The 23,704-nt window shown below is 35.3% G+C and overlaps 1 long non-coding RNA gene across 1 annotated transcript in view; it reads left to right on the forward strand.

Annotated features, from left to right (window-relative positions):
• Nucleotides 1-23,704, forward strand: part of LOC148131500 (uncharacterized) — a 100,799-nt gene that overhangs the window by 16,831 nt on the left and 60,264 nt on the right. The window contains exon 2 of the long non-coding RNA XR_015748958.1: nt 21,294-21,361. This is a non-coding gene — a long non-coding RNA (uncharacterized LOC148131500). The remainder of the gene's footprint in view (nt 1-21,293; nt 21,362-23,704) is intronic.

A 23,704-nucleotide genomic window follows, 5' to 3' on the forward strand; every position in this document is an offset into this window, starting at 1 on the left:
CTATGGGTCCAAGCATCTTCCCATTTGTGTATATGTTGTGAGGGCATTATTTTGAAGCCATCCGTATACCTTTGCTCACTTAATATGATGGTAGCCAGCATGGAGAACATAAGGATGTTAACGTAGGAAATTTTGGCAATTTCTGTCATACTTTATAGCCTATGCAGGGCAAATGTAGTAAGTGCTACAGTCTTATTTATCAAAACAATAATACTGTCTGAGTATGTCTGAATGTTTAGTGATTCTGTCTATCCCTTGTCCCATCAGGTTAGAATTACAAGAATCTCTGCATGGGAAAGTAAGCTGTCTAGAAGATTGAGTGTAATAGGATTAATTAAACAATCTACTTCTTGATTTATTGGTAAGATTCAGACAATAGGATTATTACCTAACTCTACATTACTAGGTCCTATAGTGTTTTACCTTAATTTCTCAAATTCATTAATATGTTCATGAAGAATTCTCTACAAATGTTCTATTTAAAGCAAGGTAGAGATTTTAACATACATTTTTATAATCTTTGTAGTATAAATAGCATATATATATATTTATAAAATTATTTACCAATTTATTCAACATGATAGGACTTATGGAAAAGTACCAGCTCCATAATTTTGATCAGTAGAGCGGGAAAAAAAACTCACTAGAAAACAACAATAGTAAATAATGTCTTCCAAAGAATCCAGAAGTAATCTTGTAATTAGCAAGAATTTAACTCAATTCAAGAGAAACTTTACTTTACAATTGCAAATTAACATTCTTCTGGCAGAAAGATGACAGTAAATGGTCCATGTTCCATTAGTGCAGTCATCCCTACACATTTTGATTTAAGATCTGTCTTCAGACTTGTGAAATATGTTAGGACATACATGGAGAAAGTGGACAGTAAATGTCTTTAGAATAAAAATTGGGAGTGTTTGATTAGAATTAAATGTATAAACTGAAGGATAAAGGAAGCTGCTTTTCTAGCTTGGCATTTGTTAATCTCTTAGGATGGCTAACTTTAATTTTTTTTAAAGTTTACAAAATCCTTTATCAGTTTTAAAGTATGTGCCCTCAGATTTGCAGACTTTTTAGAACCTGTTTACTTAATAGAAGTGTGTCAGCTCTAAAGCTTAACTTGTTATTCTTTCCAATCCAACAGCATGTTGGAAATAAAATAGAACACTTTCCTTCTCTGTAGACCAAATCTGCTATGGAGGAAGAAACTGCAAAAGGAAAACTTATATTTTCTTACTATGTATGGAATTTTTATTGCAGCATAATACTATAGTTTTACTTTTTATAGTTTGATTCAATAATACATATAATATTTTCTAAGAGATCTTAAAGGGGATATAATAGTATTACAGAATATAATTTTATATTTCTTCTGCATATAGATACTTAAAGCATTTTGCTGTTGCCTTGCAAATACATGGGAAATACTTAATCAGTTAGATCTTCATTAGATATCATATATTTTTAATTTTTCATTCATGTTAAAGCTGTCATATTAAATGTATTTTGGTATACTTTATTGGTATACTTCTCTGAATTACATTATACCAAATGCAATATAAAATATTTTACAATATGTTTTAAAGTTATGGAATTTATTCAATGTTAATACCAATGACAAATATTTATTTAGTTATAGTTTTTTCTTATTTCTTAGGCAGCAAATTCTGTTTAATTCTATAATTTTAACAAATACCACATTACCCAGATGAAACCCATTGTAACAGCAAGTTGAATCTGCCTATTTGATGTAAAAATATCATGTTGGCAACACTGGGGTTTATTTTGCAAGGTCACCAGTCAGATTAAAAGTGATGACAGAAAACACAACAAAATAAACATAGAACATAGAATAAGAGGATTAGAAGGGACCTTGGAAGTCTTCTAGCCAAACCCTTTGCTCTAGCAAGAGACCCTACTCTCTGAACAATCTGTATATGCAACAAAGAAATTGTCTGCCTCTTTCTCCCCTTATCTCATTGCCTTCCCTTCCTTCACCACTTGCTTTCCCTTACCTTTGGGGCATGAGCCCCTTAATTCTTCAGGTATGGCTAAAGACAACATGCAGTAGTGGCAACAGCTATTGTTTTACAAAGCAGCAAGTAATAGAATACTCTGAAACTAAATGAAAACCTTGTGGGCAAACACTGTAATCCTCTCATTTCAAATAAACTTAGCAAACTTACATCTCTGAATGTTTCTTCCAAATAAGTTACTTTCACAGCCCAATTCTCTGTAGTGGCTAGTAGTGATTTTCTGTTATATCAGTATTAGGATGCTCCAGATTATGGCTTCACCCCTCTATAAATTTAACCCAGTATATTTTACTGAAATAAAATAAGGGCAAGTTTGAGTCTTGTAGGAAAAGCAGAATATAAATTCAATAAATACGTTTATTCTGAAGGAAGCCTCATTGAGCTCCTTGGCATTTATATTTGGGTAAGCATGGATAGCATTATAGCCTTAAAGGTTTTGCTAATTTATTGTGACTAGTCCAGAGAAATGTCTATGCTGACAGCCAAGTGACATTTCCTAACATATCTGACAATGTCAGAGATTGTCTCCTCTACTATTTTTCTTGAAAGAGTAAGTGCCAAATTAGACATGTTAAATCTGGGTTGAGCACTCAGTGCCAGATTAAGCCTTAGGGAGCTGCCACTGCCAACTCATGCATGCATTCACATATAGTACTCTCCACATATATTCTTATTTTCAACCTTCCACATTGGTACAGCGGCCCTTTTTTTTGATAGAACAAGAAGTTTAGCTGCAGCAGAATGTGATGAACTTACTTCTTCATTTCAACAAAGTCTCCCATTTCATAAAATGAAGGGTGAACTAAGTGGCTGGACTAAGCATCTAAATCATGGCCATCATAGCATTGAACATGCTTTCAAACTGCTAGTTGGGCAGAAGCTGACACAAGTGATGAGAGTTCACCCGGCCACACAGTGCTAGTTGAGCCTTAATAGGGGGTCTTCCTCCTGTCTTCCAAGGCCATTCTGGAACTCTATTATTACAGTTTAATAACAAATCTTAAATACCTGATGGAATTTTTCTGTCTCTTAAAACAAAGAGAACCTCTTATAATCAAGAAAACTTTGGCTGGAGCAACCCTAACTTACTTTCTTACCTATTCCTCCTTTTCAGGGCTAAATTGGTATTTATGTGACTACTCTTGTAGAAAACACTTGCATTCCCTTTTCAAATTTTTATGCACTTTTATACCTATAATTTTGTGAAACTCTAATGCGTGCATTTATTTACATATAAGTAGATGTACATTTGAGTCATATATATAATTTCTTAATTTAGATGATGAAATGATCTAAGGTACATTATAATGTCATGCTTCCAGCCCCATCTGGTCATATTGGCATCACATCAGTGCATACACATATGTAAGGGGTGGAGTTTGTGTTATTGAGTTATGATGCTTCTTCATGTTCTCCCTGCTTTCCCTAATGCGGGATTGCTCAGAATTGTAGTGGGAAATATTCTGAGATAAATATTACAATTATAGCCTTATTTCATACGATTAAAACTCTGAATATAAACTAAGTATTCCTCCTTGTAATTGGCCAAGTTATAGTTTATGTGCAATAAAATTAACTATAATTTTGTTAGAGTTTGGGACAGAAAAGTTATCATTGTTGGCGAAGAAACAAGCCTTTTAACTTTCAAGACTCTGCTCAGATTATGGTGTGAAATATTTATGAAAATGATATTTCTCCTTTATTTTCATTTTGTTTGCATTAATGGAAATAGTACCTGTTGTATAGATGATCATTCTTCTCTTACATTTTTGAAAGGGGATGAAACTAGTGAGGTGTCACTGTAATTGGATATGAATAGTAACTGTTTTATAAATTATTCAGATTTCCATTTTTCAACAATGACAAATTGCCGTGTGTATCAAAATGTGCTTTAACGTATGCTCTGAGTATATATTTAATCACAAAATGAATAAGTGGCAAAATATTACAAGATACTGTGAAACATCTGAGAACTACTAAGATGAAAGAAGGAGTTGGCCTTCAGTAGATAGCAAAAGATTTGCCCCCCTTGGGTATGGTCTTTTTTGGGGGGGTGGGGTTTTAAAGCACGTTGATCTTAGAAACATTCTGAAGGTTGTAGGTGGTGAAGTGATTACAATGCAATATTGTAGGCTAACTCTGCCCACTGCCAGGAATTCAATCCTGACCAGCTCAAGGGTGATTCAACCTTCCATCCTTATGAGATCGGTAAAATGAGGACCCAGATTGTTGGGGGCAACATGCTGACATTTTAAACCACCTAGAGAGTGCTGTAAAGCACTATGAAGTGATATATAAGTCTAAATGCTATTGCTAAGTGCTATTGTCAAAATAGCTGGTGGTGCCAGGATTGGGACTGCATAATAGAATAGGAAACTTTGTACATAATTGTCATAATTGTTAACTATAATTTTATAGTCTATAAAAACTGAGACGGAAAGCTTTAACTGGAAGGATATTGTACAAGGCAATTAACAAGGCACCTTCTGTGAATTTAGGTTGCTAATTTCTTAAACAGGATCAGGTCTCTTGATCTTTAAAGAGAAAAGAAAAATACAACTATTATTAGCGAATACACAAGGAATACTCCATTAAATTGAGTTTTAGAGGATAATTAGGAAGTGGGAACATCGAAGATTAGTAAAAAAAAAAATTAGTAAAAAATATAATGGAGATATTTAATCCTTAACATTTTCCTATCACTTTCTTTCCTTCCACCTGAATGGCTTCTTTAAACAGCTCCATTGTAGGGCTAAGCTGGGAAACATCTTATTAAAGAATGGCTGAGTATCAATTGTGACCCAAAGTTGTCAAATTGGGAGAAGTTAAGCACTGCTTCTTGACAAATCCTTCCTTTCCAGCCCCATCATTCCAGAAACATGATGGTACAAAACAATTTGACAGACATCCTTGGATTTTCATAGTGATATTTCACAGTAGAAGTTCTATAAACTGGGACTAAGTATGCTGGGATTATGTTTCCAGTGCATTTGTAAGACTCTGGACAGAGGAAAACTGCTGTGGAGTTAGGGTTTCCTGAAAAGGTCCATTTACAGTATATTTTCCTACTATTTCTTGATATAACCTTTTATTATTTGGTCTGTTAATTATTTATTTATAAATTTGATCTTGATCCTTTTTTGTGATTACAAGTCATACTTAACATGTTCAGAAGGAATTCAGGGCTGCAGTGGATATAGTCATAGCACACTTCATGGTAATCAAAATTTTAGGGAGAATTTGGAAGCTTTAAAATAAATATTTTTAAAATGCTTATTTTAATAGTTTTTACTTGTCAGTAAATTTAGGCAGGGGTATTCTAATTATCACAAAAGGAACACCAGGGTTTAAATTGTCATTCCTAATTTAAGTTATAGAGGAAACTCTTTTTCTTTTAAAGTTGCTTCTATACAGATTAATATATTGAACCCAACTACAGTGCTGTTGGAATTTTAAACACAGAAAGTAGAACAAATCTAGTAATCATAAAATGCTTCCATATAGCATTTTGACTGTACCAAAAACTAAAATGATGAAGAGAAAAGTAAGAGATTCTTTATAAGACACAATATTTTTGCAGCATTTGCCTGTTTAAAATCATTCAAAATTGTGATTCCTGACAGTGGCAAGGCATTCTGCAGGAAGCTTCTCTTGTCATAAAATCTCAGACTTGATGATGCTTCTCTTCCAAAGCATAATGCATATTCAGTAAATGTGGACAGCAGTTTGCTGCTGCAATATACAGATACCCTTCTGGGATAAATATTCTTTCCAGAGTTGAAACCACTCAGCTGCAGCCTTATCCAACAGCCATTCCACAACTCCCAGCCCTTTTCACTTTTCTTTTCCAACTGACCCTCAATGTTCTATGGCTATCAAACATGCTTCACTCTCCCTGAGCTTGCATGCATCTGTAAATTACCTCTTTGGCTTTGCGGTGTATATTTTAGAATTATTTTTAATTTCTGCATATCTTGGATAACTGAAATTTCCTTCTTGTTTCATGCCAGACTGTTATGACTGCTATGTTACTTCCTTAGTACCATTGATGCATGCATCCAATAATTATTTTCAAGGGTTAAATGTGTAGAAAGAATACAAAAATGCATGCAATAAAGAATCATCAAATCTACATTATTACTTTAAAAAAAACCCAAACATTTTCATGATTGCAGTGTTTCTTTTCAGGGAAAATTTATTTTGCATGAATCGTTAACAGAACCTGTTACAGGAAATGGAATATATCAAGAATATTTTTTCACAGACATAGTCTATCATTCTCAAAGAGTATAACATTTAAAGCTTTAATGACTGCAAGATCACCGAGTCTATGTTTGTGAGTTTTAACCATTCTATGTAAACCATTTCTTATCATCAGAGAGTTATCTTTTGACATTGCAGTGAAATAGAACTATACAGTAAATAATGGATTGTGAGATGCAGCCAGGCTTGCAGAAAATAACTGTTTGAGGGATGGTGCATGAACAGAAAGCTGTAATTTTGACAGGTGGCAAGGTGTCGTGTCACCAAGCCCTTCTAAAGCCTCATATCTCATACCTATTGATTAATGGCTCTAATTAAGGAATGAAATCAAGCATGAGAAGACAGGGGATCGCTTTAGGTCCTTGTTTGGTAATTTTCTCTTCCTGCTATACAACTCATCCATCTAAATATCACTGTACTTTCATTTATTATAGCCGGATGATACCAAAAAGGAAGTTTAGGGGGTCCAATACCGAGCTGGAAATTCTAAAATTTGATTTGGTAAGAAGGAGATGAGAGAAGCATCAGAACAGTGGCAGAATTGCTGTTTACAAACATCTTTTTTTAAAAATTAATCAAGTCCATATAGTTTATTATGTGCACAATGTAGAGAATAAATTCATATTTATTAGAGTAATTGGGAGTGACCCTTAAAGATAGTGAGAAAGTTTGAGATTTATTCAAATCCATTTCTCTTAAATCTAGTCTTTTCCCCCTTGGGGAAAAGTATGCATTAAATAGTGTATGCACTTTTTAAGAAGAAGAATGGGAAAATGAAGTTAAATAGGAGGCTTTGTTAGTAAGCCTAACAAATCAAGTTATATTAATGAATCTTGAATACTATCTGCCTTGCTGCTAGGATGTATTCTGCTTACTAACAAGACCCAAAGTCTGACATTACGCTCCACAGCTAAACAAGTCCCTGGGGGGAAAAAACGGCTACTTCCCCATGAATTATAATGCTAAAGCTCAAAATCCTTTGCAGGCATTTGCTACTCTGGCTAGCTGGAGAGAGCCACCACCTGGAATCTAAAATATACAAGGGAGAAAAATGCCTTTTTTCCCCCCTCCCAACCCCAGTAGGGAAAAAAACAACAATTGGAAATGAAAATATTAGAAAGGCAAAAAGATACATACGTATAAATAGGGCAATTATAACAAATTTAAATAAAAATAAAATAAATATGAAGAATTCTGTTATTTAACAGGGACCTTTAAAGCTGGAAGTTTATGTTTAACTTCAGAAGTATCTCATAATTGTGCAGGTGTATTCCATTGTATACATTCATATTATGTGTGTGTGTGTGTATATATGTATATGTATATGTATTCATAAATCTTTTTGGGCCCAAATTCATAAAATAATATAGCAAAATGCTATTTTAAAATATTCAGCATACTCAGGCTTTACACCCAGGCTAAAAGCCAAAATCTATTCCCCTCAGAATGATTTGAAGTCTTGATAGTTAATTTTCAAAGCAAGCTATGTATGTAAAAGTTTAATGTGGTTTAATATCTTATGGGTTGCATTTATAACTTTTTGCTGTTTTGAGTGTGTATTGTTTATATGGAGAATTGCAAGCTTCCCTGAAGGGATAGATTTGGATTAATAAGTGTATACTAAAAATAAGATTGTATAGAGAATCAAGATGTGGGAATATTTAGATTCATCTGTGAGCAAAATATTGTTTTATCCAACTATCAAATTGTGCTTGACTTCTGGTAACTGTATAAACAAATAATCTCCACCAAGCCTGTTGCACTTCCTGGAACATTCCAATAATATTCCACCTCCTCATTTATCTCATCCAGTATCTTCCTCTTCTACTTCCCTCAACCTTGTTACATTTTTAAGGCAGTGGCATAAATCATTTCTTTTATGAACACTGAATATGTCTGAAGATGATAACCATAAAACTCAGTTTTATCCAAAAGAACATTAAAAAGCAGACTGCATATACAGCTTCTATACTACTAAAGTTGCTGCTAAGTGAGAAAACATCTGCACTATAATAATATGTATTTAATAACAGGAAATTTTCAAATAATGTAGAGAATCCTTTTCACATTTTGTATATAAAATGTTGAGTAATAGGTTTTCACTGGTGAATTTCCCATTGGTGATCGATTCTATAGGCAATATGTGTAGAAAAAGCAACACATGTGATCAATTAAAAAAGAACTGATTGTGTAGCATTTTGGTAACAAAAGGTTTTGAAAAGCAGAGTTCCCTTTCATTTATTTGACCCCCCCCCCCCAAGCCTCTTTTATTTCTCTTCATAAATTAATTTTCCAGATTACCTCATTTTTTATTTATTTTAAAGGGTTCCTTTTGAAAGATTAGAAATAATGATAAAATCATTGCTTACTGAAGCAGGACAACTATGAATCCAGCTATGCACATTTGAAAGATGTTACACAGTGCATACTTTTAATAATGATCATTTAGAAGATAATTTTAGCATCCACACAAGAGAAAAATGGATTTTTGATGAGTTCTTATATGACCATATGTGGTATTAGTCCATGTGAGGTATTGCTAGCAAGCTCATTGCTTTCAAAAATCAAAGTTAAATGGTTCATCTATCATCAGAATTTGTGTCTGGGAGACTTGTCTGAACATCAGTATGATTTATGGTTTGAATTGGAGGAGTCAACCATGCATGTTTCTTAGTTTATCGTTTTATGCTGTCTTCAATTAAATGTCTATAAACACAGTGATGGCTTTATGACACTGTCCATCAATAAATGCTATCAATTTTTGCATAGAATATGTAATTTTCATGAAAATAATGACCTTTTGACTTCAAGGTGTCCTATTGTGCACATGATATATTTTAAAATAAATACAGTTTAATTTTTATTCTGGTTTCTGTTTACACTTGTTCTACAGACTAATTAATATAGGAGTTGTTTTTTGTTTAACCAATTCTGTTAGAATATCTAGATGTTTTTAAAAATGAAATTATTAGCCAGGAATATCTTATGTTTACATTTCATAAAGGTACTTAAAAACTTTTGATATTTTTAATTGAGATAGAATTAATTATAAGCATTTTAGTAAATCTCAGCTTAGGTTTTATTGTTTCAGTATGCTGAAGCCCTTACTAAGGGAAAAAAACACTTACATTAAAATTAAATTAAATCATACTGCAAAATGGATGAATGCAAGGAAAATAAAGGCTTTCATTTTCTTCAGAGACATTGAATAATGGTGTGTTCACTCTTCATATTTATGAACTACTCTATTGCATTTGCAGGGGCAACATATAGAGGTTGAACCATCTATCTGTGCAGCTGTGTTCTTCTAGAATTGCCGACAGCTATGCTTTAAAAATAGCATTCCAGATCTTAAGGCATATATATTATAGAATATTTTAATGACTGTATTATGCAACTGTTCTATTTATTTATTTATATAAATATTTACTTGTATAAATATTTCTATAAATTATTTATTTACTTACTGAAATTTATTTGTTTGATTAGGTACCTGCTTAAAAGAACCCAGCGGAGTATTAATTAGAATGTGTTATGCATTGTGTTGCAAAAATGTATTACTGCCCTTTATTTAGATCTTAAATATTTGTATGTGATATCTGTTAATATGTGAATATGTGTGTGTGTGTGTGTGTGTGTGTGTGTGTGTATAAAATATATAATATGTTTATATAGTGTGTATATGTGTATGTATAAATTTTCCTTTTCAGTCTATGTATCTTCTTCAGTCTCAGGTCTTCTACCTGGGAATTTGAGATTCAGGGCAGTATCTTAGCTGTTGCTAGCATTGCATTCTTATGGACCCAGAACTCTGATGTTATATCCTAAGATCTGTTGAAGCCATTCTCCAAGTTTAGGAATCCAGACCTGTATGATTCTACCACCACCTTGCCTTTGGCTTTTAGTTTCCACATCATGTCTAATTCCTCCTTCAGATCCTGATACTTCTGTTTCTCATAGTCCTTTTTCCTGATGTAGATGTCACTTGGCACCACTACATCTATCAACACTGCTGTCTTCTGATCTTTATTTATTACCATGATGTAAATGATTGATTGGTCATATTTGCTTATCCATCTGGATCTGAAAATCCCACAGGATCTTACTCCAGTTATTTTCTTCTGTGGCATCTCCCATCTGGACTTGCAAGAGTCTAGCCAATATACTGTGCAGATGTTCCTGTACACAATGCCAATTACTTGGTTGTGCTGCTCAGTATATGGTGTTCCTTCCAGTATGTTGCTACTATTAGATTACCTCTGAAGCCACTCTGCCTAGCCTGCACTTCAGATCTGTCTAATGTGGTAGTCCTCTGCTTCTATAGATCTCTGCTTGATGTCTGATCCTGTGCTGCTCTGATCGGGGCCTAATACTGTCTTTTAGTCAACCCTTTCCAGCCCCTGATAGAATTTCTGAATGTCAGTCATCTCAGCTATCTGTTGATAGTATATTCTATACAAGGTCTTGTCTTGGCATGGCACTTCATCTGTTTGATCTTCCTCCCATGTTTGCTGCTGCTTCAGATATTCTCTTAGCAGTTTGTCTTACTGCTATCTTACTGAAACCCTAGATGTTCAGGGTTTCCGTCATGACAGGGTATTTTACACTCACTAGATGCCACCTGCCCTCTTTCCAAGTGGTGTGCAATCTCTGGGTGTTGGACTTCACGTCCTTTCAGGACTTCACATCAGTAGCTTCCATGTTCTCTTTTGGCCACTCACTATACAGCAGGGTATCTGATGACTGATAGGACACATGTGTTGATGGCATGGGTCATGTTCTTCCCTCTTAGCTGGCTTTTCAGGACCTGTTGTTCGTTTAACAACTGTTCAAAGTTACAGCGGCACTGAAAAAATGACTTTCATCCAGTCCTCACACTTATGATGAGTGCAACATCTCCATGGTCATGTGATAAATATTTGGGCACTTAGGAATTGCCATGTATTTAGGCAGTGAAAGCATCCTGAGTCATGCAATCACAATTTTTAACCTTCTGAACCAGCTTCTGACAAGCAAAGTCAATGGAGGGAGGGTGGATTAACTTAACAGACATGTGATTCATCTATCACTGCAGTGATTCGCTTAACAACTGTGGCAAAAAGGTCTTAAAATCAGGAAAGAGTCACTTAACAATCACCTTGCTTAGTAATGGACATTCTAATTATGGTAATAAATCGAAGAATATCTGCACTATATGATGTTAGTCCTCCAACTGAGCCTTGGTAAATGGTCTTGAGGGTTGACTGTAGCTAGTTTATACATTATCTTGTGCCTCATATCAATTGCTATGGTCAATTATGGAGCAGGTGGCAGTGATGTTCCAATATGAGGTATTGGCTGCCCATTCAGTTGTTCTTCCCTGTTGTCTTGAATCATGTAATGTGTGGTTAGACTATCTCAAGTTGTAAGAACAGTCTCCTCTTCACTATGTTGAATTGTTAAGTTACTAGAAGTTTCTCAGTGTGAGGAGGTGTTCAGACCATCCATAATTCACTCATATTTCATATTTTCCCTCTCATTAGGACCACTGTCATCCATGCATGCTTTGTTCCAGTAGCCCATTTATAGTCAGATTGTCCTGGTTCCCCAACATCTGATGTGGACCGTGTTAATCTGGGTAACATCCAAGCTGGTGACTCTTATTTCATGTCATTCTCATTTTTGTAGTGGACAGGTGAAACATTAAGATGTCTTTGTCCAAGGACTAGTAAAATTTGATACTGGGATTTGAACGCTAGTATCCCAGATCAAAGGAAGCATCTAACCAATATTCTACCCAGGTGCTCATGCATTGAAAACTGATTTTCCATTAAAAACTGATTTCAATTTTGGCTTTCTAAATTCCTATGTCTTCCTGTGTCTCTCTCTTTACCAGTTGATATGCTGAATTACAATTTCTGTTATCCATAGCCACATGGCTAATAGAGACATTCATATGGAAATGTCTGATCTGAAAACCTAAATGTTTCCATCTTTTGAATCAGATTTCATTTTATATTTGGCAAGTGTAAATAATTGAATTGCAAAATGGATAATCACCAGAGGATTTTCTTTTCTTTTCCCACCAGTCTTTATGTGTAGACTACATCCAAATTCTCCACCTACACTTGGTTATGTTATGTTCAAGGGCTGAGACTGGTCATAAAGCAAAGCCCCAGTGATTAGAATCCTGAAGAAATATCAGAAAAGCCTACTCATTTTGAGTTGAAGCACTCCCCATAGATTACACATCAGGATCACACAACCAACAAGATACACTACTCCCCTCTGGCTCTGAGGAAAGACCTCAGAAAGCAACAGATTCCAAACCTTATCATTTCTTCTTTCCTCATTATCTAAGAGAATAGTTCATGGAGTGCTTAAAGAAAGAGAGTATTGACATTTTTAAAGCCACTACAGCACTTTTGGAGAGAGAGAGGTTTCCAGCAAATCTAATCTGGCATAGCTATAAATCCTATGAGTTGCTCCCTCCAGATTTGTGTTGGAGTAACGTATCTGCATTCCTAACTTGGAATTGCTCTCCATGGTCCTGAAATCAAAGTCTCTTGCTGACCCTTCTCAGTTCACTGCTTCTTCCTATGTTCCTTTGCCAGATCATAGTAATAGCTTAGATAACAGAGTCCCCAGTGGACCAAGCAGGTTTCCTCCGTCTTTACAGAAGTATCTGTTTGTATATCTGGCTTCTGAATAGTAGCTCTTTAAAAAAGAAAGACATGCAGAAAGGCAGCTTATCATCTGAAGCAATGTACCATCCAACTGTAACATATATTATTAATTTAGTATCAAATTTATCCTTATAAAGAGTGGTATCCCTGTTAGTAAAAATAGAAAATTCTTCTGTTCACTAATATGCTAAGAGAACCAGCATCCTACTTTATCAGCAAAAGGGGTAAACTCTAGAATTAGAATGTTCACATTTATAATAGTTTTAACTAACATATGTTCTCTTGGTCAGACAGGATGACAGACACAAATATTAATTTGGGTTAGATTTTCTTTCTATTGTTATTGAAATTGTGGTCATGATTTTAGACCACTCAATCTAACCTAGTCACAGAAATATACTTATAGGGGAAAAATAGGAGAAACCACACTGACACCACCTTATTTCCCTCTAACTAGGTTAATTGATAACTCTCAGCTGCCACCGAACTCCCGAGCAGTTACTCACAAGGCAGACAGTACTCATTCTTTGATGTAGTCACATTTCAGCTTTAATTTGAGTAGTCAGGATTAACAGCAGCATGGGAAACCCATGAAAAGCCAATGCTGAGAGCTAACGCCTCTCAGTGCTTTAAATACTTCCTTTGTAAACAACCCCAGGTTAACCAACATCCACCCCTCCTAATACTGCACCCTCCTAATATCCGCCTGCCATCCTGCTTCTCCTATCCTACCCCTTAATCATTAACTACTGTGTTTCTATGCTATCCAATCCCCCTAACCTATTCCTCAGTCTATCCCACCCCTGTGCTCCCCGCACCATTCCCAAACATTGCAAACAACCATAGTCACACAAACACAGCCCCATGCAGTACAGATTTTCACAGCCTACCAGCCACTCCACAGCAGCTCTTGTCACAGTGAAGAGTCAGAATCACCAACCACCAGGTCTTCCCTCTTCCTGAGCCCCTAGGCAGCCATAGCTTGCTGATGGCTCCAGAACAAAATGGAAGGCATCCGGAGCTTCTGGGTGACCGTAGCATGCTGTGGCTGCTGATGTCACTCCTTCACACACCCTGCTGGTGTGTTGGGTTCCAGAGTGGATCAGAAACCATCCAGAGCCCAACAATAACTAGCTACATAGTTTCCAGTCACTTTAGAGGAAAAACATTGGAGGCTTTATCATATTCTAACATAGGAAGCGAAAACTATAAACTTTCCCACAAAATGCAGGAATTTTTTTTTAAATCTGGTATGCATGTGCCTGTAACTAGTATGTGTTATTGCATGCATTATAACTACTTTAAAGCATTATTAATTCTCTTTTCTGATAAGCTCTCATGATGATACAAAGTGTCACTTTAGTTCAAGACTTATATTTCTTTATCTTGAATTATGAAGGCAAAACAAAATATAGAAAGGACAATGTAAGATGTGCTAGATAAATTACTAGTTTGGATTATGCTTAAAAATTCAAGCACTCAAACTTGATATCACTCAGAGGATACACATTGGTATACCTTGGTATGTAATGTAATGCAAACCATAAATGCTTATTTGAATTGATTAAGGTTCTTATGAATTCTCACCACACCTACACAATTATGTAAAAAAAGTTTTAATCTTTTTCCTGATTGCCAGTTCTTACTAACAATACAGTGTTATTTATGTCACAGTGTGCCAGTTTAGTGTAGTGGTTTAGGCATCAGGCTAGAAACTGGGAGGCTGAGAGTTCTAGTCACTCCTTAAGCACAAAGCAGCTGGGTGATCTTGGACCAGTCACTTTCTCTCATACGTAGGAAGGAGACAATGGCAAACCACTTCGGAAAAATCTTCCCAAGAAAACTGCAGGGACTTCAGTCTCATTTTCATTCAGATCATTCTCTCTATACATTATTTGAATGCATGGATGGGGGAATAAGATTACAAATGTTCCTGCTTTTGACATTCCTTCGGGCAATGCCTTGCAATGTCCATGCATGTGACAGAGCTCCTGAAAGAGGCCTCTGTGCTTATCCTAGTCAAGTATACAGATTCACGAATGAGTATGCCAGTGTGAGGATGTGTGGTCTGTCTCCCTTTATCCCTCACTGCATTCAGTGAATGTATAGAAAAGAACAAATTAACAAAGCTTGGAGTTAAAGTATTCCCCAATGAGAACAGTGCCTCTTTGGTCTATGAATGTTTTTATTTCATGCTGATTTTCCCTCCAAAAAAAGATCAAGGCAGGAAAAGATATCCAAACATATTTGCACATTTCACAAACAATATGTTAGAGTTGAAACAAATGCATGCTTGCTGATGGGCAGGGGGTTGGAATGAAGGAAAATGTCCTAGTTCTTATAGTCAAAACTTTAGTTTGATAGCACTGTAATTGGAAGCATTTTTAGGCCTATTGAATGCTGTTAAATTTATGGATGGAGTGAAGATTCTAGCACACTGAATTTAGACAGTTTATTCTTAATTTTAAAAATATAAACCTTAATCTAAGTTAGTTTAGAGGTTCAGAGGTTCAGAGGGACAAGTGGATTGGATCTAATGAAAGTTGCATGTTTATGAATCACCCCCAAGTTCTCCTGCTTGGGTTACCTGTTGGTTATTTAACTTTTTTGATCAAAACCCAGCAAAATTATTTTATGGTATCATGGTTGTTGGTTTTTTGCATATACCCAAGTCAGTGGGCACCAAAATGCAAGAAAGCCGACACAACTGTACAAGCTCTTAGGCAACACACATAAAAGCATTCAAAGGCTTGCTACTTCACTCCTTCCTACTTCTACTATACCTCTTTCTCCTCTTACAGTTACCACTTCTTGTGAGACCTACTGCTGGAAATCAGTAGGTCTCCAGAGCCGTGGTGGCACAGTGGTTAAAATGTAGTACTGCAGGCTACTTCTGTTGATCACTGGCTGCCAGCAGTTTGGCAATTCGGATCTCACTGGTTCAAGGTTGACTCAGCCTTCCATCCTTCTGAGATGGGTAAAACGAAGACCCAGATTGTTGGGGGCAATATGCTAACTATGTAAACCGCTTAGAGAAGGCTGTAAAGCCCTGTGATGTGGTATATGTCTAAGTGCTAATGCTATTGCTCTCTTTTTCTATCTGCGCTAGGTTGTTTCACAAATGACACACATTCTTTCCCCTCCCTCTCAGGTCACCACCACCACCACTACCACATGTAGGTGCCTCTCTTCTCAGCCTTTATAGCCAATGATTGATGTTCTGACTAAGGAGAGGGCTTAAAAGGACTGGATAACAGCAACACAGGTGTTGGCCATTTTGTAGGCAGTTTATCTTAGCTAATATGAAATAATAAAATGCAGTATTAAAATATAATTTAATATTTACTTTAATTAACATAGAGTGTAGTCCAAGTACCAAAATTTACTGCTATGTGTATCTGGTTTTGACATGCATTTATGCCAATTTACGAGAGTATGCCTTCCAGGCCTTTTATTTTTATATTCTTTCCCCTAAACTTTTTTTTTTAAAAATTCTGGAAGAAATATTGTAAAAAGAGACCATATCAGATAAAAGTGACAAAAATGCCACCAAAATTCATTGCAAATCATTTTACTGCTGTGCTTAAACCTTGGATACAAAATTGGATTAATTCAAACCCCAGAATGGCAAATTCTACTAAATGGGAACTTAATGCTAACTCCAATTAATTGATGTGTATCAGCTGGGAATGAAAAGCTGCAATCTCTATCTTTCCATGCTTGGCTGACCTCTTTAAGTTACTGTTTTCACTTGAAAATGCCTTTAAAGTCGGCGTTGAAGTATTACAACGATAATGTATGAAAATTAGATTTAAAGTTCAGTCAATATTTTTCATTACATATTCTGATTTCACCTGGATTGAATTCAGTGTCTCATTGCAAATAGAACTGCTCATTCATTTTGCAAAATGAACTGAGATCCTATAGAGGTTTCAGCTGTGCAAAATATTGGGTAGTAATGTTTAGAAAATTACTAAAAAGCCCCCTCTTTGGGAAACCCTGGGTAGCAATGATTTCTTTCTTTAGTTATGAAGGCTCTTCAGTATAGGTTGTCCTCAGCTTATGACCATAATTGAGCACGGAATTACAGTTGAAAATCATGGCAGTCATTAAGCAGGCTACCACATGACTATGCTGGATTTTATGAGTTTTTTTGAAGCAATCATAAAGCAAATGGTGCAATTATTAAGCAAATAGTGCTATTCTTAAGCATGCACTATAAACATTCAATGAATCTATTTTCCCCAACGAGGAAAGTAGCAAAAAAATTACTGAAAATCATGGTAATGTGACTGGGATGCTGCAAACAACTGTAAATATGAACTGGTTGCCAAATGACTCAAATGCAATCATGTAAGGGATATGGGTGGCCATTGGAAATTTGAAAATGGGTTATAAGTGGTTCTTGGAAGGTCTTTCATAACTTCATAATGGGTGCTAAATAACTGTTCATTAAGTGAGGACTACCTGTAATTTTGTACATGTATATTTGGATTTACAATGTCTAGTTCCACAGGCCAGTTGGAGCAAATATACTTCTTTCTAACTTTGAAAGAATCTGTGTATTTTGGGGATTCCATCACTATACATTAATTGATGAAGATTTCTGTCTTATTTTAAGAGAGGGACGTGATGGCATGGATTGTAGAGATCTTGGTGCTCTCTGAGCTTGGTTACTTGCTTACTGACATTTCAGTACCCAACATGTACACTGTCTGTGAAGAAACAACCAAGCTCAGAGATCATCAATAATTCTACAGTTCAACCCTGAACTACACATATTCTCTTCAGTTGGGCATAGAATGTTTTCAGTACTGAAACTGATTTCAAGAATTTAGAAAATATGTTTGGTATATTTCAACATGGTATAAAAAACTGACACTTGGAACCAAAGTAGTATAAGGTATACTAAGAGTACATTTATAACCACATCTTTTCACACATGAAAGATCTTAAGCCATAATATTAAAAGTTTAGATACTTCCCTGCATAAACAAAACAGCTAAAAATTGATCCAATGAAGTTAATGATAAAATAGGACATGTCAATATATCTTTTTGACAAGTATAAGAAAAAGAATATGACCTTTTTTGCAACCTTGGTGTTACCCTATCAATAGTAAGTATGTAAGTAAAAGCATGTAGAACTGAGTTTTCAAAAATCATGAGGATGGGTTAAAAATGTTGCTTTTATAAAGCTACTCAACTTCTTATGCTACTTTTCCATTATTTATTTTTGTACACCTGGACTCATATAAATTATTCAAAATTCCACTCTGTCATATATATACATACATAAAAATCTTGGGCATATATTACTGGAATAACGAATATATTTTATTAAGCCAGTCTACTGAGCTTGTTTTGAGAAGATGTCTATATAAATGTTCAGATTGGTAGAGCAGGACTGCACTTCATATGTACAGTGTAGGAAACTTTTATCTTATTTTCATTTTATTTAAAAAATGAGAAAAACTTCTGTAAAAAGCTTAGTTCCCCCTATAGATTTTCAGTAGTATGGATAGGATTTGAGTTTACCTGGAGTAGCAGAACTCATTACTTGTTTGTTAGATTTATATCTTGATTTTCCTTTGGGAAGCCAGCACATTGCCTCTAACTTTTTCCCACCAGGATATAATTGGGTAGGGCTTAGTTTGAACTACTACATCATGTAAGATGCCTTAGGTTGGAATTCCAAATCTCAGATATCCATGTTATAAACAGTTTTCTACTTCTGCATAATATCTGTGTTAATCTTTCTCAAAGACTTAAACTGAATGCCTGGGTTTGCTTGTTCATGTACACAAAGAGATGAACAGACTTTTTTTCTATGTGGCTGTTGTTTTTGAGCCAGCCTATTGAGCATACAGGTTTATGAAAACTAAAGTATAGTTGAATAATTGCAATTGCTTTGTTTATGACTAGAGACCAATTAAAGATAAAGTTCAATGTCAAGTTGACTGTATGTTTACAACCACGCCTTCAGACATAATGTGGTCTTACATGTGTACAGGTAAGGCTTTATAGATGAACCTGGAGTGAGTGAATCAGTTTTCTTCCAGTGCAAACTGCCAGCATTTCTGGTTGCCATAGTTACTTTACCTTTATGAATCTCTCTAATCTCTGAATTCTAATGATATTTTTTTTAAAAAAAATTTCAGCTGAACGCTACACAATTTAAAAATAGAGAATTAGCAATAAGAGATAGCAACAACAACAAGCAATTATTTTCCCCATTAAAAAGAAAGAAAGAAAGCAAATCTTATATTTGTATAGAATTCAAAAATTGTCTTTCTATAGCCACAATAACTATGGCTAAATAAAACAGGAAGTGTGAGTCTCAGATCCCAAAAGACATGGAATATGGCTATAGTGGATATTTCTCCTTTCTTTCTCCCCTATTTTTTAAAGAAATACTGCTGTGGTTCGCTGGCAGCAGGTGTGAAGGGCTGAGGTCTCGGAGAGCGAGAGCTCAGATGAGGGGCCTGCGTGTGAGGCAGGGATGGGGCCAGGACCATTAGGGAGTGGAATGCTGCCTTCGGAGATTGTGGAGGCTGGCAGTAGTGATGAAGAAGTCGCTGAGAGCATGTGCCCAGTGCGCATACGTGCAGGGCTGCTCAAGGGAAGGAGCAGCTGCAGCAGCACGGGCAACTCGGGAGTAAGGATGCAAGGTAATGGGCCTCCCTCAAGAGATAAAAGCCAGCTGAGAAATCAGAGTTCTTTGCAGGAAGCAAAGAAGTTTTTGCACTCAAGCTTTATGGATGTTTGGAATATCTTGGTTGGTGTATGGAGAGTCTTTGTGTTTGAAATATTTCTTAGTAACTTTATCTAGAGTTCTTGGCAGCCTTGTCCAACTTCAGCAAGGCTTGTTCTTATCAGAGACAATTAATTTGAAACACCCTTTTAACCATGAAGGAACGGAATTCATAAAGAATCATTAAAATGTTTTTCTATTACCTCTGTTTCGTATTTGTTTCTTTGGAACAAGGTTTGGGTCAGAACAAAGACAATATATATTTAAAGACTCCATATTTAAAATATTCAAAAAACATTTTACACCAATATTTCTGAGCAAATTACAAGAAAAAGTAAACTAAAACTAAGTTATTTTCTAATAATTATAGTTATTCTACTTGAAGACTTTAGGTACTATCACTCCTCTGGAATGTCTAAACCATAGGTGTCAAATTCGATCGCATCACATGATATATCCTAATGTATTGTGATATTTTTTGCCTTTGCAGTGCCGGCGTGGGCGTGGCCTGTATGTGACACATCCAGGCTGCGGGCCTCTAGTTTGACAGGCCTGCTCTAGACCATCTTGCATCTCAGCTTCACCGTTAAGGAATAGGCTTTCAAAGATGGAACAAACCATGAACTATAGCTAAAGCTTTTATCTTTGACTAGTTTTATCCAAATTAATTGGATGCATTTTTACACTTTAAGTAAAAAAGACAAGATATTTAACACACAACACAGCAATGTAGATGTTGATAACTTTTTTGTTTTCTTCAACAGTGCCATGACTCACCTGAAATATATAATTTCTCAATATATATGCAATTGCTGTATGAAAAGCAATGAAGAGGAGCCATTTTCTTAATTTTTTTGTCCCTTTGAGAGTTTATAAAAGCTAGGGATCCCTTCTCAGAAAATTTAAATCCATAAAATAAAATATGAAGAATTAGATTGCATTTCGAAGGAAATAATTATGCTCAAATATAATTATAAAATCCTGAACAAATTCAATTATGTAACAAGATCTATATAGGCTTCTTTATTAATCCATCAAATCAGTAACTACCTTTTTTAGAATTTAATAATTTTAGACGGTGAGATTTCTTGAAACTAATATACATTTTTTGGAATCTAGAGGCTGTAAATTACTTTGTTGCCTGCATATATTATTGAACAAAAAGCTAACTAGTCAGGTTAGTAAAAACAAAAATGCAAGATCTGCACATGTTAATTCGTGGAGCCTCAAAAATCTGTGGACTCCCAAAGTTAAGATGATCCAAAGAGAAGGGCCATGGTTTTTCAATTAAATTTAAGTTATCTTTGTCCTGAAAGTTAAAAAAGGAAGAAATCTGATAGACTATTATGTGGAACCCAGGGGTGGGAGACTATTATGGATAACATATGTATTTCTACAATTACCTAATGTGTTTTGTACCAAAACTGGTATAAACATAAGAGGCCAACTTGCATTTCTTATCATAAGAAAATCATTGAGGTTGGATGACATGCAAAACAAACAAATAATTCATTTGTGCATTAATTCACCTTCATGTTCTTTCTTTCAGGAATCACCTTCATGTTCTTTCTTTCAGGAATAAGAAATAATATGGGAATGGAAGAAAAGGAGCAAGAATTAGTAAGCCAAAGAAATTAAGGTAAGGTAATAAAAATAATTTTTTTGAGCAGCTTGGTGGCCTAGAGAAGAAGACGCTTGGAAGCCTGAGCATTCAATGCTAGACAGCCATAGATGTTTCTGGCAGGGTGCAAAGAGAAAGTAACTGCTGTGAACTCCACATAGGCGTCCGGAAGGGCATCCAATCACTCAGCTCAGCTCAGCTCAGCTCAGCTCCATTCAGTTGCCCCAACTCAACCCCAATAAAAAGGATTACAGGGTCATTAAAAAGAGAAAAAAAGTTAAAATCTTCATATCTTTCTTTATATCTTTCCAACCCTTGCAAACTTGTCTTGCTTCCATAAAGTGTGTACATGTCTTCAGCCTTTTCTTTAAACTTTCTAGCTCTCTCATTTTGCAGATCACACCAGTTCTCTCCAATTATGAATTTCTCACTCTTTCCTTTCTTCTCAACGCATTCTCTGTTTTTTTATATATTTATTCAGCACTTCAATCCATACAATATTCATTCTCTGACCACATTATCTCAATAACCTTTTTCATAGTATCTGTTCACTTTTATATTCACTTTACATTCATTCAGCATCCATTCATCCTTGACCTTATCTCTTCTTGTTTTTAACACTCACCATTCCTAAGTAACTCACTGCATTCCACTTACTTTTATATTTCTCCTGACTTTTCTAGCTCCCATTTCCTTATAACAAAGTGGTCAGAAGTGCACTCTTGTATGTAGCTATTTTCACTTTTTTGCAGTAAACATTGATTCTTCTCAATAGGCACACTTCTTTTTTTCACAACAACAAAATCCCCTTATTCCTTTTTGTGACTTTGCAAATTTTTTTTTTTTAAATTTGTTGCAATAAAAATAATTGCTTTATGCACCTTTTGAAACCTAAATTCAAATTTATCTGGGATGTCCAATTGTGGCAATTTCCCAAATGTAACACTTGTTTCTGCTAACAGTCTTTCTAATACCTTTAATTAACTATGGACATTTTTGAATATGAGCTATACAATATATTGATGCAAAGGAGGTAGGGAATTCAGGATTATATATGGTTTCAGGGAAATTAATGATGCTGGGAATGGAAAAGTAGGCATTGCATGTTTTCAGCTTAGCAACATTTTAGAGCCGACTTCTTGGGTAGAAAATGCACTTTGCTCTTTGATTAAAACCTTTTCCTTGTTGTTCACCATATACAAAGTATATGCAACTCTAATTTAATTTTCAGCTTGAATACCATCTATGTAATTTCAGTACAGACTGTCTATATTAGCTTCCAGTTTTCACTTATAAATGGTGAGATATTAACTTGAAGAAATATCATTATGTGCTCAAGGAGTGATAATACTTTCAGAACAGATACTGGCCTTGGAAACCAATTGTGTACTTATTGACCTTTAATAATACATAATGAAGGATGACCATATAAGTCACCAGTACCACAACCTCTGCAAATTGTCCATTTATGATGTCTGGGCATTATGGACAGGTTGCTCCTTCAATTTAGATTCTTTTCCTAATTATTTTTTATTAAGAATTATATTAATAATAGAATAAGTGCATCTAGTGGTTAAGACACCAGGCTAGAAAGCAGGTCAACCTATTTTCTAAAGCACCAGAAGGCAACACAAAAACAGTGGATGGAAACTAATCAAGGAGAGAAGCAATCTAGAACCAAGGAGGAATTTCCTAACAGTGAGAAAATTAACCAGACTTGCTTCAGAGGTTATGGGTGCTTCATTACTGAAGGCTTTTAAGAAGAGACTGGACAGTTAGTTGTCTAAAATGGTATAGGATCTCCTGCTTGAGCAGAGGGTTGGACTAGAAGACCTCCAAAGGTCCCTTCCAGGTCTATTATTCTGTAGTCTGTGAGTCCTGCCTTAGCCATGAAATTTGGCTGAGTGACTTGGACTTGTCCCTCTCTCTCAGCCCAACCCACTTCACAGAGATGTTATGGGGAAAATAGGAGGAAACTTGTTGAATATGTAGGTATTTTTTTGTAATGACTGCCACATATTTTTTGTTAATATTATAGTTAGATATGTTCACCGCCTTGAGTTATATATAAATAAGGTAGGATAGATATAGACAAATATGAGATGTAGATATAGAGATATAGATATACAGTAGAGATAGATAGATAGATAGATAGATAGATAGATAGATAGATAGATGCATGCATGCATGCATACATACATACATACATACATACATACATACATACATACATACATACATACGATAGATACATAAATAGATACATAGATAGATAGGGATATATAGACACTACTCACATAAACACTGTCTATATGTCAGTGGTGGGATTCAAATTTTTTTACTACCGGTTCTGTGGGTGTGGCTTA

Source organism: Notechis scutatus, chromosome 3, assembly GCF_049901735.1.
Source record: "Notechis scutatus isolate UNSWTSFEM ecotype Mainland chromosome 3, rNotScu1.2, whole genome shotgun sequence".
Lineage (NCBI taxonomy): Eukaryota > Metazoa > Chordata > Lepidosauria > Squamata > Elapidae > Notechis > Notechis scutatus.